Below are 17,810 nucleotides of genomic sequence, written 5' to 3' on the forward strand. Positions count from 1 at the left end.
GCTGACTCCTCCCAACACTATCAGAGAAGTACAGCGACTGACCGGACTGGTGGCAGCTCTGGGGCGGTTTATTTCTAAATCCGCCGAGAGATGCCTCCCGTTCTTCAATGCGATCAAAGGTATAAAAACCGCGCCCTGGACTCCGGAATGTCAGGCAGCGTTCGAGGAGCTGAAGCAGTACTTGTCCTCCCCTCCCTTGTTGTCCACGCCGGAGCCAGGAGAAGAGCTGATTCTGTACCTCTCAGCGGGACCCTTGGCAGTTGCAGCAGTACTGATCAAAGAAGAGTCTAACCAGCAAAAGCCGATCTATTATGTCAGCAAGGTCCTCCACGATGCAGAGACCAGATATCAGCGAGTAGAGAAGCTCGTGTGCGCCCTCATTATGGCGGCCCGGAAGCTAAGGCCGTACTTTCAGGCGCACACAATCAAGGTCTTGACAGGGCAGCCTCTCAGACAGATCCTCCACCGGCCAGACACTTCGGGCCGACTTGTCAAGTGGGCCGTGGAGCTCAGTGAGTTTGATATCAAGTATCTACCCAGGCCGGCGATCAAAGCTCAGATTCTCGCTGACTTCATAGCCGAGTGCACAGTTCCGGACCCAGACCCCGGGCTGGTAGCAGTTCCATCTCCAGAAGCAGAGCTGGCCGTACCGGAGCCTCGAGTCGTTTCCAGAGCATCACCGCCCCCCGGGACTGAGTCCGTCATCGCGCACCCAGTTTTTGATGAAGAGCCACTCTGGGAAGTTTATGTGGACGGGTCATCGAACAAGACAGGGTGTGGTGCAGGACTAGTTCTCACTGGACCAGAGGACTTCGTCCTGAACTATGCCCTGAGATTTGGTTTCCGTGCGTCCAACAACGAAGCAGAATATGAAGCGCTCATAGCCGGGATGAATCTCGCTGTGCAGACCCGTGCTCAGAGGCTAAAGGCGTACTGCGATTCACAGCTGGTCGTCTGTCAGATCCAGGGAGTATATGAGGCCCGTGAAGAGCGGATGATCAAGTACTTGGGAAGGGTTCGCAGTCTGGCCGTTCATTTCAAGAGCTTCGAGGTCGTCAGAATCCCCCGAGCAGAGAATGTAAAGGCAGATGTGCTATCAAAGCTTGCAGCCTCAGGTTACACCGCCCTCAGAGAAATTCGCATGGAGTTTCTGAAGAGGTCCAGTATCGATGCCCAGTCCGTCGTGGTGATGCAGATTGACGATGAGCCGTGCTGGATGGATGAGATAATCAGGTATCTACGCAGCGGAGAGCTCCCTGGAGAGAGAAAGGAGGCCCGTAAGGTCACGCAGAGGGCAGCGAGGTTTTCACTGGATGACGAGACTCTATATAAGAGGTCGTATACCCTCCCGTATTTGAAGTGTCTTCGCCCCAGTGATGCCTTGCTAGCCCTGCAGGAAACCCATGAAGGAATCTGCGGAGAGCACCTCGGGGGCAAGGCCCTCGCCATTAAAATCCTCCTGAGAGGTCTGTACTGGCCTACATTGAGGAAGGACGCGCTGAGCCTTGTGAAAAAGTGTGAGAAGTGCCAGAAGTTCTCTCCGACTGTCCACCAGCCACCCGTTCCGATGGCCCCGATCATCAGTCCTCTTCCCTTCGCAGTATGGGGAATGGATATTCTGGGCCCCTTTCCGCCGGCCTCGGGAGGCCGGGAGTTCGTCGTTGTCGCTATTGATTATTTCACCAAATGGGTAGAAGCAGAGCCTCTGGCCAAGATCACAGAGCAGAATGTACAGAACTTCTTCTGGAAATCAGTGGTGTGCAGGTTCGGAATCCCCCGGGTCCTCATAACGGACAATGGCAAGCAGTTCGACTCGAGGAACTTCCGAAAGTTTTGTTCTGACCTGCACATAGAGCAGAGATTCACATCTGTGGCACATCCTCAGACGAATGGGCAAACAGAGGTGACGAACAGGACCCTCTTGCAGGGGATAAAGAAGAGACTGGATGGCAAGGCCGGGCGTTGGGCAGACGAACTGTATCATGTGCTCTGGGCGTATCGGACTACTCCGCGTACGGCCACAGGCGAGTCGCCCTTCAATCTCTCCTTCGGAACAGAAGTAGTGATCCCGGTTGACATCGGCGTCCCCTCCCCAAGGATCGTCCATTTCAGTGAGCAGCTCAACGGGGACGGACTCCGTGCCAACCTTGACTTGCTTGAGGAAGTCCGTGAGGAATCTCAGATCAGGTCGGCGGCCTATAAGCAGAAAATATCCAGATATCACGACGTCAAGATCCGACCAAGAGAATTCCGTGCCGGCCACCTAGTCCTGAGGAAAGCCTCCGTTTCCCAGCCAAGAAGCGTGGGCAAGCTCTCTCCGACGTGGGAAGGACCATACCGAATCAAAGAAGTCATCCGCCCAGGAAGCTATCGGTTAGAGTCCCTCGACGAACAGATGCTACCACACGCCTGGAATTCTAGAAATCTTCGGATTGACTATCAGTAATTTTGTTTGCCTTCATAGGCTTGTAAAGAACTGCTGTAATCATCCAAGTTCTGTAATGAATAAAATAAGTTTCCCGAACAAGAGTCCCTCTTTGAGTAACTTATGTAGACATCAGCATGTAGCAGCAGTGGTGCACTCCGGCTCATCCTAGTGGCTTGGAGATCAGTTCCAGCCAGGACGCCCGCAGTGGAAACCACCTTCAAATATTTCCTAAGTGTTTGAGTACCAAGCTTCCAGCTCGGTTCTCGCAGGCTTAGGACGAGCAGTAGTGGTGCACTCCGGCTCATCCTAGTGGCTTGGAGATCAGTTCCAGTCAGGACGCCCGCAGTGGAAACCACCTTCAAATATTTCCTAAGTGTTTGAGTACCAAGCTTTCAGCTCGGTTCTCGCAGACTTAGGACGAGCAGTAGTGGTGCACTCCGGCTCATCCTAGTGGCTTGGAGATCAGTTCCAGCCAGGAAGCCCGCAGTGGAAACCACCTTCAAATATTTCCTAAGTGTTTGAGTACCAAGCTTTCAGCTCGGTTCTCGCAAACTTAGGACGAGCAGTAGTGGTGCACTCCGGCTCATCCTAGTGGCTTGGAGATCAGTTCCAGCCAGGACGCCCGCAGTGGAAACCACCTTCAAATATTTCCTAAGTGTTTGAGTACCAAGCTTCCAGCTCGGTTCTCGCAGGCTTAGGACGAGCAGTAGTGGTGCACTCTGGCTCATCCTAGTGGCTTGGAGATCAGTTCCAGCCAGGACGCCCGCAGTGGAGACCACCTTCAAATATTTCCAGCTCGGTTCTCGATGCAGCACAGAAATAATGCGTACAAAAAATAAGAATGCCGTACAGACAGTTGAACAAAAATGTATTTGTATTCAGTATTCGTATTACAAAATTGCTCTCTTCGCCGAGCTGGCTTACAAAGAATAGGCATTACAAACTGTGCAAACAAAAAACGTATCACCAAAAAGAAAGAAGGCTGCTGCTCAGGCCTCCTCGTCTGCCACCACCTCGGTGACGATCTCTGTGGGGGTGAGGGCTGTAAGTTCGCCGCCCTCCGCAGAGGAGACGGCGGCCACAGTCACCTCCGCATCTACCTCAACAGGCCGGGAGGAGTCCGGTTCGTCTTCCTCCTCATCTTCCTCCTCCGGAGGTGCATACGGGACGGTTAGCCCGTCCAGGGAGATGCCGGGGTGAAGTCTCTTCACCTGCTCGGAGCAGAGAAGGAAACCCGCCCTGTAAGCCTGGAGGCCTAAGTCGAAGTGCTGGGCCTCCTTCCTCTCCTCAGTTTCCTTCACGGCCTTCTCCACGGCCGCCTTCTCCTTCCTTCCGGCCCTCTCTGCCGAACTTAGGAGATCCTGCACGGCCTGGTTTTTGACCCTCTGCAGTTCGTCCTGTAAGCTGTTGAGTTCGGCCTCTTTGATCTGGACGGCTTCATTGAGCTCGCCGTTCTCCTTCTGGAGCTGGGCCTTTTCGGACTCGATCCTTGTGATCGTCTCAGAGAAGAGATACCGCTTCTTGGCCATATCCCTTGAGTAGACCTGGAGTTGATAGAGGGCGGAGCTGATTGCCGCTTCGCAGGTCTCCGGCACCTCCTTTTCGACTTCTAACCGGTCGCGTGGGAGGACGCCCTTGTACATCAACTCTGTGGCCACCCGGGTATCCCCCAGGCCGGTGTCCGTTTTCTGCACGGCCCAGTTCGGGCGGAAGACGTTGTCGCCTCCAACCGATGCGGTGGCCGGGATACCAAGTACTGCCCCGCCGTGTTTTGGCCCTGTCGCCGCTCCGGACTTGGAGCTCTGACCCGTGGTTTCTGCCCGGCTCGATAGGGCAAGCTTATGCGTCGCCCGGCTGCTTTTCAGAGGCTTAGCCAGCGCGACCATCGGCGGAGTCGACTCCGGCACCTTCCTCTTCTTGCCCTTTGTTTGGGGCTGCTCCTGCGCTGGGGACGCGCCCGAGGACTGCTTGATTCTGTCCAAAAGGGACATCTGCTTCACCATTTCTGCAAAAGAGAACGGAGCGCAGTCAGAAATATGAAAATTGAAGAACACTTCAGAAAAACAAAATGTTATCCTAAAGGATCTACGTACGTGCCGGCGTCGCACGACTGACCCCGAGTGCGACCAGCTCGGCCTCTTCTTCGAACTCTGAGCAGTGTATTGGACCTCGCTTGAGCTCTTCTTTGATCAGAGCGAAGGTCATATGGTCATAGTCCTCGAGGGCTGGTTTCTTACTAAGGCGGCGAGTGTCCGGCGTTCTCCATTGTAATGAGAACGGCCAGTGCGAGCCCGGCACGGTGTCCTTTACATAGAAGAACCTGTTCTTCCATGTGTGAATGGAAGAAGGTATCCCAGTGATCATTTTCATTTCAGGCCTCTGGCTAATGTAGATCCAGCCGCCGTCCTTATGCCTCTTCAGGTGCGCACACATCCTAAAGACGGGCACGGTGGGGTTCCTACGGAGCCGGACTTCAAGAAGGTACAAGAAGCCGATCAGCGTTCTCCAAGAGTTTGGGACGACCTGTGTAACTGCTAGCCCGTAATAATTCAGTGCGTCCGCAAAGAAGGGGTGGAAGGGGAGCCTAAGCCCGGCCCGTAAGGCCTCCTCATATACGCAGAGGTCTGCGCTATCGTTGCTGGCCCGATCCCCTTCGACAGCCGCCCTCAGAATGTACCGGCTAGGAATACAGTATTTGTCCCTGACGATCTGAAGCCTGTTCGGCCACAGATGGTTCACCTCGTATAGGGCCCCGATGTTATACTGTGGGTTGGCTTCCATCTGTGCCTCCGCTATCACCTCGACTGGCATTCGCGACGATTGAGGAACTGCCGCTTCGACGTCCTCATCATCGTCGCTGGTTTCTACCCGGTCCGGTCCGTCCCCACAGGCCGGGATTGTGTCTAAGTCCACACTCATTTCCTCACCGCTCTCCTCGTCTATTATGATCACTAGCTCTTCGCCCTCAACACCGGCCTCCACTATAGGTGAGGCCGGAACCGCCCTCTCCGACGCCCCGGACCCCGATGCGGTGCTGGTCGAACCGGACTCCTTTGAACTGGAGTCCGTCTCCGAACTAGTGCTAGACATAAAAAAGGAAGAAAAGAAAAGCTAAAAGCTAAAAAAGATTACCGAACTGAAGTGTTGGACGAGGACCTCCGGGCTCACTGATCCGAAGCGGGCAGAAAACTTGAGTAGCCGAACAGAAGAGGAGGAGAGTAAAAGATGAAAAGTAAGAAATGAAGAGTAAACTTCAGTATTTATAGAGAAGCTGGGAAGAGCGGGAAAAATCCCGCCCCTTTCCGCCAGCCGGAGTGCGCCACGTCGCCTTCCGCATTAAATGCGCCGCTCGCATTAAATGCGCCGTCCGCATTAAATGCGCCGCCTGCATTAAATACAAGGCACAGGTCCCAAAGCGCTAGAGGATGGCGCATTCAGAAGACAAAAGACCTGTCCGGCTGTCCGGACAGGATAATTCAAAAGACAAAAGACCTGTCCGGCTGTCCGGACAGGATATGGCGCGTTCGCTAGACGACAAAAACGCTAGGCGACAAAAGACCTGTCCGGCTGTCCGGACAGGATATGGCGCGTTCGCTAGACGACAAAAGCGCTAGGCGACAAAAGACCTGTCCGGCTGTCCGGACAGGATATGGCGCGTTCGCTAGATGACAAAAGCGCTAGAAGACAAAAGACCTGTCCGGCTGTCCGGACAGGATAATTCAGAAGACAAAAGACCTGTCCGGCTGTCCGGACAGGATAATTCAGAAGACAAAAGACCTGTCCGGCTGTCCGGACAGGATATGGCGCGTTCGCTAGACGACAAAAGCGCCAGAAGACAAAAGACCTGTCCGGCTGTCCGGACAGGATAATTCAGAAGACAAAAGACATGTCCGGCTGTCCGGACAGGATAATTCAAAAGACAAAAGACCTGTTCGGCTGTCCGGACAGGATATGGCGCGTTCGCTAGACGACAAAAGCGCTAGAAGACAAAAGACCTGTCCGGCTGTCCGGACAGGATAATTCAGAAGACAAACGACCTGTCCGGCTGTCCGGACAGGATATGGCGCGTTCGCTAGACGACAAAAGCGCTAAGCGACAAAAGACCTGTCCGGCTGTCCGGACAGGATATGGCGCGTTCGCTAGACGACAAAAGCGCTAGAAGACAAAAGACCTGTCCGGCTGTCCGGACAGGATAATTCAGACGACAAAGGACCTGTCCGGCTTTCCGGACAGGATATGGCGCGTTCGCTAGACGACAAAAGCGCTAGGCGACAAAAGACCTGTCCGGCTTTCCGGACAGGATATGGCGCGTTCGCTAGACGACAAAAGCGCTAGGCGACAAAAAGTTTTACCCGCAAAGACCTGCCCGGCTGGCCGTTCACAGCCTTAGCCGAACAGGACCACATGACTTCCTGAACCAAGGACGTCCAGGACCCCTGGCCGCCCAGACCTCTGGTCAAAAATTTAGCCGTACTGGATAGCCGAATGCCTTCTGCCCGGCCGTACTCCTTCAGGCCAAACGCCAAGGCCAGGCCAGGGCGCCCGGAGTCTCCTGTCCGGCCACTATTTCTCCTAGCTGAGTCTGAGCCCGGCCTAAGCTGCCTGGAGGTCTTAAGGCCGGCCCGACGCTGTCTTTACTTTCTCTTTGCTTCTTCTAGCCACTTTCATGGCTTGAAGAACCAGGGGGCAACTGATAGGGTCCGGACTCAGCACTGAGGGAATCCGGACTCAGCACTGAGGGAATCCGGACTCAGCACTGAGGGAATCCGAACTCAGCATCCAATTAGCTGCTGGCGCGTGGCCCTCACAAGGACCGCTGGAAGGCCAACACCTGTCTCCACTAGGTGTGACACCTGGACCAATCAGGGACCTCCACCTGCCCTCCTTAGGTATGAAACCTGGTCCATACAGAGGCCACCACCTGTCCTAGACAGGTGGCTCAGAATCACTATAAATAGCCTTCACTTGTGCTAAGGTGAGGGTCCTGAAAAAACTGAGAACCAAAACTCTAAGCTTTTTGCTCTGACATTGCTCTGCACTCCTGCTCATACTGACTTGAGTGTCGAAGCGCCCGTCCGGAGTATCACTCCGGGTTGGTCCTCTGACCCTTTTCTTTCTTGTCTGTACTCTTGTGCAGCGCAGGACTCAACCAGCTCCTCAGTCGTGGCTCGTTAGTTCGGACCACCCAGCCCTACCATAACCTGTTACCGATTTTAGGCCTAACAGGTATGACCCAAATCGTGCTACTTCAGTTCTAATCTCTACAACATAATGTTATTATCGTTCCCACTTACGTAGAGCATGATTTGGATCCTATATGACACGAAAACCAATCTCTTTGAACATTTCTAACTGTTGGACTGTAAAACTTGATGTCGTGGTATAGTTAATCTTGGATTACGTTAATGTCATATGGTTAGTCTTGGATTAAACTAGTCATGTGCTTGCAGTATTAAGACACCTCAACGTGTATTTCACCCTTTTTAGATAAAAAAAGTTGCAAGCGGTTAAAGGAAATCTACACATTTGGACATTTTTGTCCTTTTGTTGGTGTTCTGGGTGTTTGGATACCGGGAAAAGAAAATTATGGAAAATAATAATTTTCATGGAAAAATATTCCATGGAAATTGAAATTCCAGGCTCAAGTAGGTTTGCAATTTTCCTAGAAAAACAAGAAGGGGATTTGCTAGAAGGGCTGCACACGGCTCGGTCCAGTTGGGTTTAGGGAAGTTTTTTGAACAGAACCGATTCCAACGGTTTGGAGAAAATCTAAACTGTAATTGAACCAAACCGAACTGATCAAAATCGGTTCGGTTCACGGTTTATCCTTCAAATGAGGCTTTTATGTTGCATTTATATCTAGGGTTGATACCCTTAGGGTGACTACAATGATAGAATTACCCCTAGACTACCCAAAATGGCAAAAATGCCCTCTAATAAGAAGACAAAAGAAAGGAGGTGCAATTTTTAGTTAAGGGGGGGATTGGCAAAAAATGGGCGTCTACATGAGGTGGCCAAAATGTGGTGTCTAAAGTTTCTCATCGGTTCGGTTCGGTTTGGTTCATTTTCGGATTAAAACTCAAAAACCATCAACTGAAATGGGGTTTCTAAAGTTTCCCATCGGTTCGGTAAAAGTCTTAATCGTGACCGAACCAATGCCTAGAAAAACCGAACCGAACCGAACCAAACCGAAAGGCCCAGTTCGATTCGGTTTATCAGTTTGGCCGGTTCTTTTGTGCAGTCCTATTTGCTAGGGTTCATCGCAAAAGGCATTTCGCGGCTGGTCTGTCGCGCATGTCAGACCAGCCAACCCGTGACAAAATGTCTCCATTCACGAGTTAGCTGGTTTGACATACACGACAGACCAGCCGCGAAATGCCTTTTGCGATGGAAGCAATATTCCCTTTGGAAAATTCATAAGTTTATATCTTGAGCTTGTGAAACGTATGTAGCATCATGATTGAGACATAACGGAAAATCCACACTAATCAAGAGACATTAACCCTTCAATTAATTAATTACTTTTCAAAAGTGAAAATCCATTGGAAAAGAGGATAAGAAACACAGTCTAAAAGTCTTCTAACCCAATAATTAATTTGGGTTGTCCTCCTTCCATAATGCAGGGTACTAAGTGAATGATTTAGATATATCAGATTAGGTAGGATTCACTGGCATATAAAATGCCGTAAAAAGTTTAATGATTACTTTTACTTGGAGATGATATTTTCACTGCCCCTGCATTACGCGCACGCTCCCTTGTAATGTGACTTGACGTCTTACGCGATATTTTCACTGCCCCTGCATTACGCACGCTCCCCTTGTAACGTGATTTGAGGTGCGCATAGGCGAGAATCATAGGTTAATCATACCTAGTATTATAATAGCTTAAAATTATTAAATTTTGCAAAGGTACGTGATCCCGTTTCTTTTGCACCCTAAAAAAGCCACCAACTCCTCCGAAGAACTATACATGCGAGATTCATTGTATCCCACTACTTCCAGCTTGCCACAGCCGGGACAAGGGCGTTATTCTTTATACCAAATACGTGAAAAGACAATTATACCCCTGCTCGTTTTTTGATAGGGAAAGATGGCTTGAATCCGCACCTCTCGTGTTTTTCATGCACAAGACTTTTCAACTGAGACAATGGGCTCAAGAGTTCGCCCTGCTCTTTTGAAGAGGGACAGATAGAGGAAGAGCGCGTAGCCATTTCAATTGTTTTTTTTTTTTTGTCTTTTTTTTTTCAATTCACTCATCCAACCATTTAAATTTAATGAAAGTAAGGCACAATGTGCTCGGCATGTACATCCTCACTGTACACATCTCATGGTTTTATATTTTAAATGGCTTGATTAACTTGATTATGAAACCCTAATAATATGACCAAGTCACCCAGAAATATTTTTTTTTTTTAGGTTTAGTTGGTGTGCAAATGGAGTCAGAAAGGCTCTTCAATCAACTCAGAACTCTGAACTCGGTTTTAATGGATCGCAATATTTGAATTCAATATATGTATTTTTTTGAGAGAAAAATACAGTGATTTAGGCGCAAAAACCGCCACTATGTAGAACGTACCGGTAAAGATAAATAATCATACCAAAATTTTTTTTTTCTTCTGAGCAGTAAGCTGGGGTTAGGCGGACCCCTACCAGTATATTAATTTAAGAAAGATGATACAATAAGGAGAAAGACTACTCCCTAATCCTTTGAACAATGACTAAGGACGGGGGTAGAACAAACAACCAAGGACATGATGCCCTTGATAACAAAACTTAAAACAAGCAAGAGAAGAGAGAATACACATGAACTCTAGAGCCAGTGCCCATACTCATGTGATTAAGCCCCTAGTGATCCAAGACTCATTCATATTCCGGCTAAATTTCCTTAGTCTCATGCTCTTCCTCATTAGTTATTTATTATCTTTTAGCGGCGGATATGATTGCCTCTAAAAACAAAACCTTGACAGCACCTGCATCCGCTTGTATAGGCTTTATGGGTGCCGATTTAGCTACAAATTATAGAACGCCGGTAATTACCCTACAGAGGTTATACGAAAGGATTTTAGGACTTTAAGTAAAACTGGATCTTCTGGTAGTGAGGATTACCTAAGCTCGTTTTTGCACAAGATACTCGTTTTCACAGTCGTTTAGAAACTTGAGGAGGAACTGCCCATACTTTTCACCTGAAGACCTTCTAGAAGCCTTTCAAAACTTCATGGTTTAGCCGGCCTGGAAACAACGATTTAATCGGGACGATCTAAGCTTTGGTGTTGCGTAAGAGAGGCGTCTTAGATAGTACTATAGAAAGGCCTCTAGAAACCCGGAGTACCTTTTGTAGTAACAAGCTCCCATGTACTTTCCATATTTTAGCCCAACCCTCATGTACTATCTTATATTCATATGCATTCTCCTCTTTTCATTTGAATCCTCTGCAAGGGGAATCATAATGCGAAGCAATAAGACAAAAATAGCATTGGAAGACTGATTCGGGCCCACCCACACGACATTAGCATGATCAGAACCCTTCATTTTGTTGGCTCTGCCATGCTGGTGACATGGTCACATAATCACACATATTGGATAATCTGAACGGTCCAATAAATGGTTTGCGGATTGGAAGGTCCCAAGATAAAAGGGTTTGGGTCTTGCGGACATGTTTTTGAGTGGGTACAACTCCAACTTTTCATCGCCTCTCTTATTGAGAGCTTCTCATGGTGTCATTTCCCAAAACAAAAGGTTTCTTAAGTGTTTTGGCTGGTAGGGGTCCCCGCCAAACCCCAGCTTACCCATCAAAAAAAAAAAAAAGAAGTTTGGGTGTATTAGTAAGATATCCATAACTTAAAGACCCCCACAATTGTAAGATAAACATACTGTAGCAAATATTTCCACCCCTTTTGGTTGTCCTGAAAATGAAGGAAAAGACAAACTAAATAAGATGGAAATACAGTCATTTCATTTTAGGAAAAGGCAAACAAGAGAGTGTAATTGCATCAAAAGGAGTGGAAATATCATTCAAAACAGTCCTAGTATTGCCAAGTGCACCACAAATAGCAAAAAATTTTCATTTTTGTCAAAAGATAGTGGTGCTCTTAACGTAAAGAAATGTTTCTTAACACATACAAATTATATCTATGGAGAGAGAGAGAGAGAGAGAGAGAGAGAGCAACTGAATAACATCATCAAAATCATCCAATCAATCTATATCCAGACAAGTTGTTTGAATAAAAAAAATAAAATTGCAAATTAAATTCAATTAGTCGTTGAAAATACTAGTTAGGTTCGCTTCTTGGTCAAATGATGACACAGGTTTGTCATGCACCCAAAAAGACTCGACTACCTTATAAACACTTTTACACAAGTCTCTCTCTCTCTCTTTCTCTAAAAAATTTTTACCACTGGTTGCCGGGTTTTTTTTTGGTTCCTGGGATTTATGTGGGAGAAAAAAAATCCCAGGAGATTGGTGGGAAAAAAAAAAGCCCTAGAAGTATCCTGGTAAAATAAAAATCCCATGTTTGGTTGACCGGACTATGGTGGGAAAAAAAAAAACCTTTGTTTGGTTGCTTAAACTGTTGGGTAGAAAAAAAAATCTTCTCAAGCTTATTTTTGGTTCCTGGATTTATTTTTGTTCCTGGGCCTATTTTGGGATGGGATGAAAAGGCAAACACTACAAAAGTGGGATTAAAAAATTCACCACACAAGCAATCATTACAAGAGTGGGATTAAAAAAAACCTAGTGCTAAAAGGCAACCAAACATGGGATGGGACAAAAATTTATCTGGCAACCAAACGGAGCTGCAATACTCATTTCTTATGTTTTTAATTTTTTTTTTCTTCTTTCTCTTTTGTTTTTACCACCAAAATAATATAGAGTGATAAAAATATATAGAGCGGTAAAATAATATAGTGATAAAAAAATTTAGAGCGGTAAAAAAATTTGGCAGGGCGAAAGCATTAAGCATAGTAAAAAAGATTTTAGCGTGATAAAAAAAAAATTGACACATCAAACCAAATTTTAGTCCATTAAAAATATTTTAGCATGGAAAAAATAGCATAAAAACTATATTCTGCCACTATTTTCTTTGCCTTTTCTTAATCATCCTCTTTGTTTATGTTCTTTTTGTTTATCATCTTCTTTCAATTTGTTTTATTTATGTTTTTCCCATTTGTTCCTATATTTCTTCCTGCACTATATTTGATGATATTTTGTAGATGTTCTTCAGGTTTTTTTTCTTTCTTTTTGATAACCTAATATGACAATGAGAGATAGTATTTTCTTTGAAGATTGTGGTCCCTGTACTTCAGAAAAGAAGAGGAAGACGAAGAATAGGAAAAAGAGCGAAAAGGAAGAAGAAGAAGAAGGTGATGAAGGGGAAGAGGAAGAAGTGGAGGGAGGGAGGGAGTCAAGTTTAATAAGGCCACGTTTGGATACCAACAAGATTTAGATTTGGATTTAGTTGATATTTTGAACTGGATCGGATCCTTAGATTTCCAAATCAGCTACAACAGTGCAAAAAATTCCGATTTTCAAATCTGTTCTGGAGACATTATTTGGAAATCGATATTTGTGGCAACTTCCTTCACCATCGTTGCTCCTAGACGTTGCTCCGGCAGCAGCTAGAGATCCCTCCCTCCCTCTTTCTCTCTCTCTCTCTCTCTCTCTCTCTCTTAAAATATGATCATGAAGATGATTGATGTGTTTTGTATCCAAAACTCAAATCCAAATCAAAATACAAATGTATGAGGTATCCAAATGGGCCAACTTTTTTTGAAAAATGTAGCTGGGTATTTGGGTCTTTTGTAAAAAAATCCCCAAAATTCCCTTTCTAATCAAGTTGTTAAGATGATCTAATCACTGTTATTCTGGTGAGTCCAGAAATATACGTTATACCAGCAGCCCAAAGAAAATGTGCCATGCGTTGTATGAGGCTGCTGACATTCAAGTGTCTAATATAATATATTAGTTAGAATTGAGAGATTAGGTCTCTGCCTACCACAACTTAATTAGTATAATAGTATTATTATTAGCGTGCTGATAAATCCGTCACGTTTTAACCAAGGCCACCCCCGTTGTAGTATTTGTATGATTGTTTTAGTTATAAAACTACTCGAAAGGGACGGCCTGCTGGCCTTGGCAGATAAAGGGGAGGCTGGTAAATAACGGGTAGGATTTATCATCTCCCTTGTTATTATCATTCTTCTCATTTTCTTTTTCTTATTGGGGATTGCTAAGCTGCTTTAAACACGGGAGTTTTGACATGTGCAGTAGAAAGACGAAAATAATACTGTGGGCCCATGTTATTATGTCATTTACACCATTCAACTGTACGGCCTGATATAAATAGGCCGTGGCCAGAAAATCTTTCCCATAAGACGATCCTAACCCTCCAACTTGTGGAAAGTTTAAATAGTCAGCACGGAATTGAAACAGTCACTGATTGAAGGGTTAAGATCATCCTATCGAGTAGATTTTCGAGGCACATCCTATCTTTGTCGGGTCCATCAAATGAATGGTTTAGATGATCCCAATAATACGAGCCCCATCTCAAGGCTGCATTTGGACTGCCAGAATCAGGAGTTTGAATTGATGTCTTATTCCGTTTCTCTTTTAAATAGGATGAGAAAAAATAAATAAATTTTTTTAATCCAAAACATGTTTCTGGCATTCAAAATAAATTTAATAAAAAAAAATCTAATAAAATTTCCATTCTGCGTAGGCTGGAATCAAAATACCATCTCTAGGGGTGGGAAACAGATTCGGGACTTTACACAATTACACCCCCCTAATTCTGCCCTGATGTCAATTCGCATTCATTTTTTGAACAAAACGCTGGGATTGGTTAGAATTAAATGAGATCCTGATTCCGAATGCCTGATTCCGCAAACCTAACACCCCCATAAATACAGAGTCTAAGTATCGAGTATTGGACCTATTAGGGCAATTTTTTTGGTCAAAATCACGTACCATCATCATCAACGTAGCGGCATTAGAATTAGATATGCGTGACACAACAAATCTAGGTGCTCGATCATTGGAGCTGATGTGTGTGCCTTAAAAAAAGAGTTAACTTTTCTTTTTGTTTCTATTATGTGATGATTATCTTGACCACCTCGGTCCTTTTTTTTTTTTTTTTTCAATAAAATCGGCTACCATTATCAAAAAATAAATAAATTATGTGATGATTTCAATATGTGATTCACCTGTGTTTGGGGTTGTTGTTCATCTATAGTAAGCGGTTTTGAAAATTGAAAATGAAATGTCATGATTAAGATTGTTATACTTATTAATGTGGTTCTCATTAGCAACTCTAAGTATTCAATCGTAGAGTTTTTATATGAGTTATCTTAAGTTATTTATTACCCGAAGGACTAATTCTAAAATTTAATCTACGGGGGTTTGGTGGAACAAGATTCCCTCGACTAGACTTCGACTATGGCTAGGCCGAGGTAAGCTTTTCTTTTCTAATCACTTTCACTACTAAGTTAATGCAAAATTTCCCATGACTTACATGACTTGGTTAGTAATCTCAAATTCTTAAGTTATTTATTTACTGAAACACTAGCTTTAAAAATTACTTAAGGGGGGTTTGGTGGACCGAGATTCTTCCGACTAGAGTCAGGTAATCTTTTCTTTTCTAGTCACTTTCACTAGTAATTTCATGCACTTTTTTTCATGTCTTCGTGATTTAATTCAAGGGATCGAGTTACATCGAAAAACTTGCAGCTGACAAGTTCTTGTCACTTTGTGGAAGAAAAGCTAAGTAAATGAAAATATGGGTGACGAAAGTTAACAACCTCTCTTTGACAAGTGATTAGTTTTATAGTGAGATTTGCTATTATTATACAATGATTATGGCTCTTCTAGAAGGCAGTTCAGGGGTGGAATACCCTTGCCAGTATAAAAAAAAACTCCTAATGTAGATTTAGACGTATATCTGATAGGGTGTGGTATTTCAGCGTGTTTCTAAGCTATGATTTAAGGTTAATAAATTAATTAATAAACGTGCACTTTGTTTCTAACATGGATTGCTTGCGCATTTGATAGTCAGAAGGCAAGTTGAGAATGTGCAGTATGTTTCATCGAAGAGAAAGGAGATGGAAAAACTTGGCATCTTACGCTATGTTTGGCAGCTCTGAAAAATTATTCCATGGAATGTTGGTAGGCTACCAGTTGGGCCACGAACCTTGATTTGTACTTCTTCTCCCATTAGAGGCATTAGTGGAGACTGGAGAGAGCATGGACAAATTTCCAAAAACATTGAAAAAAATACCCTACTACAAATTATGGTTCTTCCCTATATTTGGGGGTTTTCATGCTCCCCTCACTCTTCCTCTCAGCTCATTTCTCACAATTGGGCCCACTAATATAATGCTCTGTAGAGTCTAATGTCTGATGCATTCTAATCAAAAGTAGCAATGAGGTCAGAGGTGTTTATAACTAGAAAGAACTTGCAATAGATTGAATTTGGAGAAGGTGGGTTCTTTCTGATCTTGAGAATAGGATATTTCTAAATGCATTATGAATCTTGAATATAGTTGAAATATTTCTGGTCAACCACTGCTCCCAAGCATGCTTCTACTATTGTACAAGTGGCAAAAGTTAGGGAGGATGTTCCACACAATTCTGAAACAATTAAGCATCTTCATATTACCGTTTTCCTATTGATAGTGAAACATGAAGATCTTGTTAAAATTAAGCACGAAACTTGATTTGTACTTCTTCTCTCATTGCCTTTAAAATTAAATGCACACCACCATGGTTATTTCAGAGATAGGCTAACCTCCACATGCATAAACATAACAACCCAGTGTTGTTTTTTGCATCCATATGAAATTGCAATCATTTTTAATATGAGAAACAATGAGCTTTTTAGCAATGATTTTATAAGTGATTTAAGGATATTTTCACCCAAAGAAATTACGGCCATGTTTGGCCACCATTAAAAATTTATTCTATGGAAAACTTGTGGGCCCAAATGTGTGACAGAGGGTGAGATGGAACGAGGGAGAGAATTGAGTGGACGGTAGTAGAGACAGCATAAACAACCCGAAAATCTAGTGAAAAGAAAATTCCTGTTTAGAATTGGTATCTAGGAGCTCTTCATGCTCCCTTCACTGCCACCCTCAGCTCTACATCTCCTGCCATCTCTTACCACAAATATTCCATGGAATATTTGTTTTTCATGCTGGCTAAATATGGCCTAAGGTTCAGTGCACTACTTAGGCTTTTTGAATATTTTTTTTCAAAAGTTTAAATTATCCAGTAATTTCTTATTTCTCAACGGCAAAAAACCCTTTTCAAAATTCACATCAACATAGGCAAAAATAAATAAATAGATAGGGTTTATGACTTTCCATCACACCTCTATTCCCCATATGCCTACTTAAAGGAGTAGGTCAAATAATATAATCAGCGATTAGTGAAAAGTTGGTGGGAAGCATATAATGCGAGTGAGAAAGATAGCAACTTGCTAGTCACTTGACCTGTGGAATGGAGACACCTTCAAATGCGTCGTGAAAACGATTTACACAGTTAACCAAACCTTGAAGCTACCTGAGATTCTTTAAGTCTCAAGCGATAAAGAGTTGGTAACCTTCTCCCTGCGTTGAAAAATGTTTACAATGACTAATCAACTCAATAAATATACAGACGTATGTTCCTTTTTTAATTTCGGAGGAGAGAGGAGGCATGCTTCCAAATTCTTACACCCATTTACATGCATCATTTAGCTCAAGTAATCCGACATTTTTTATTTTAGGCAATGTTTGACAACTTTGAAAAAACATTCCATGGAATATTTATGGACCGACTGTGTGAGAGGCACTGAGGAGGAGAGCTGGAGAGGGAGAGAATCATAAAAAATGCTAAAAATTAGTAAAAGTAATATACCAATTTAAAATTGGTTTTCTTACTTTCCTAGTAATTTTAGGAGCTTTCCATGCTTCCGTTAGGACTTATTAAGTCTAGCGGTTGGCCCCACAAATATTCCATGGAATATTTTTTCATGGTGGCCAAACATGGCCTTGAAACAATGTGTGATCCTGAAGAATTTTAAGAGTGTAACCACCTAGCATCCTTCTCAGTTTGGCAAATGCTGTTACACGTGGAAGCACCACAGCCACATGGGGTGATCATCACATCAAAGCAACCATGGTTCACCCTTTTTTAAAGCAACGCCGAGGAAGTTAGAATTCGACAAAATTGCATGCTTTCGAATTTCAAAGGGCATCGAGTAAAGGCATCTTTGGGTACACGTGTTTGGACTTTGGATCCAAGTAAATGATTTTTTCTTTAATGGAACATAATATTTTTCATGGAAATAATAATGCATGAAGAAATAATATAGCTCAAGGAAAATAAAATTCCAGGGTCTAGTGGGATTTC

The sequence above is a fragment of the Tasmannia lanceolata genome, unplaced genomic scaffold, assembly GCF_043159265.1.
Source record: "Tasmannia lanceolata isolate RefF3 unplaced genomic scaffold, GAP_Taslan_0.1 ptg000005l, whole genome shotgun sequence".
Lineage (NCBI taxonomy): Eukaryota > Viridiplantae > Streptophyta > Magnoliopsida > Canellales > Winteraceae > Tasmannia > Tasmannia lanceolata.